Here is a 2,167-nt window from a genome sequence, read left to right on the forward strand (position 1 = left end):
TTAGTGAGACAGTGTGTTCTGCTCGGGAAAACTAGGATTCAAGGGGCGGAGCCAGAATCCCAACCCCAATTTACTGCAGTCACATTTCTAAAGGCAGGGTCAGCAGTTAGAAACTACCATCCGCCCATGGGGAGAAAGATAAGGCTTTTTCCTCCAGTAAATAGAGCCCCAGGCAGTTCTACCCTGTCCTGTAGAATCGCTGTGAGTCAGAATCGACTTGATGGCAGTGCGTTTGGTGTTTTTGTTTGGGGTTTTGTTTTAATTTTTTGGAAAGTTTCTATGCTATACTGAGGCTGAAAAATCAAACACAGTGTTGACCCAAACCCATTGCCATAAGCATTGGCGACCCATAGGCATTTCCCCTTTGGGTTTCAGAGACCATAATTTTTTATTTTCTGAGACTGTAAATTTTTACAGATGCAATCTCAGCTTTCTCCCTTGGAACAGCTAAAGGTTCAAACGCCAGATATTTCAGGCCGCCACCAGGGCTCCGCATAATTTTAAAAGCATGGGTTTTTAAAAATATAGTATCAAAATAGATCCAGAAAATATATTTCATGCTTTTTATTTTGCCCACCATGAAACCGTGGGTGCGATATTTCACTACAGTACTCGACGTTTGTTTTAACATTTGTGAAATGGGCATGTGGCTGGTATGGCTTTTCTGAAAGGTTAATGAAGCATGGGATGGTGGCTCCCTGAGTCCATAGTCAGCCACCCAGTGCTGTGTTGTTCTGGTATTGCAGGATTCACGTGTACATTGACATCTGGCAGGGTTCCACTGCTATTCAAAGGCATTAGCTGTGTGGATCATCAAAAGCAATGAACAGCATCGAGAAAAATGGGAATTCCAGAATAATTTATTGTGCTTACAGGATGTATACATGGACCAAGAATCAGTCTTTCAAATAGAGCAAGGGAATATTGAGTGGTTAAAATCATGAAAGGCAGGCATAGGTTACATGTAATATCTTATTTGATAAAGTTCTGACCCATTTTAAAGTTGTTTCAGTTAAAAAAAAAATGAAGGGGTGTTAAGAGTAAACCATCCTCTAACAATTGTAGGATCTGTAGGTGCTACTGTATGGTGATAATATATAAAGATCATAGTAAAGTCATAGAAGATAGGAGAGGTAGGAAAGAAGATAAAATGAAGGAGTCAGACACATTTCATGGGAGCTAGCATGCTCTGCTCCGGGCGGGCCATGATCTCAGCAGCCAAGTCCGCACAGAGAGAGGGAGGAGGAGGGGAGTCTTTTTATTTCTGACCAAGGCCTATATATACTTAGGGGTGTGCAAGCCCCCCTGATTAGAGGTAACCACATACATCACAAGAAGGGGCTATACAATAGGCATACACGCCACAAGCCACAAGAAGGGGATGAGCTGGGAGTGTACACACAATAGGAAGGGGAGGGACTAGGGGCACACTTGTGACCAGATGGGCAGATCCTAGATTCAAGATGGCAGCCGAACCTTGGTCGTCCTTGAGTGGGCTCGAACTTGTCTCTGAGCTCTCCTTCAGAGAGGCAATCTGCTATCCTATATCAACAGGGAGTGGGCCCTACTTAGGGTGGGACAGACTATGGAGTCTGATTGCTCTAGATGACTAATAACTCTCAGGGAGAATAACTTCTAAGCAGCTTGCGTGACCTCCAAGTGTACAGTCATTTACCATGTGATGCAAGCAGCATCTTAGGTTTGGCATATATTTGGGGAACAACCTGGGGAAAAAAACTTTTTGTAACCCACACCCAGCCATCTACCTGAAAGCGAACCCTAATTACAAGTGCCATATTAACAACCAGTTCACTGAACTCAACAAAAAGTTAGGTGTCTGTTCTGCCAAACTGGTTCGAACCAGGTGAAACCCACCACTGCCTCCACCACTTCAGACAGGCATTACAAACTTCCTCTTCTTCTTCCTCCATTATTCCCGGGAATCCTCACTTTACTTCTGAAATGGCTCGAAGACACAGAAGCATGGCTTTGATGGAGGTGTGGTTTTGTGTTTCAGGGAAAGGTGAAAATACAGGATAAAAGCCCATCTTAATCCTGTCCATTAGCAAAACAGTGCCATCGAGTTGATTCCTGATCAAAGCAACCCTGTAGATCAGAGTAGAACTGCCCCCTTTGGGTTTCTGAGACTAAATCTTTGCAGCAGCCC

Source organism: Echinops telfairi, unplaced genomic scaffold, assembly GCF_000313985.2.
Source record: "Echinops telfairi isolate 266 unplaced genomic scaffold, ASM31398v2 ScPeMD7_5;HRSCAF=22, whole genome shotgun sequence".
NCBI lineage: Eukaryota > Metazoa > Chordata > Mammalia > Afrosoricida > Tenrecidae > Echinops > Echinops telfairi.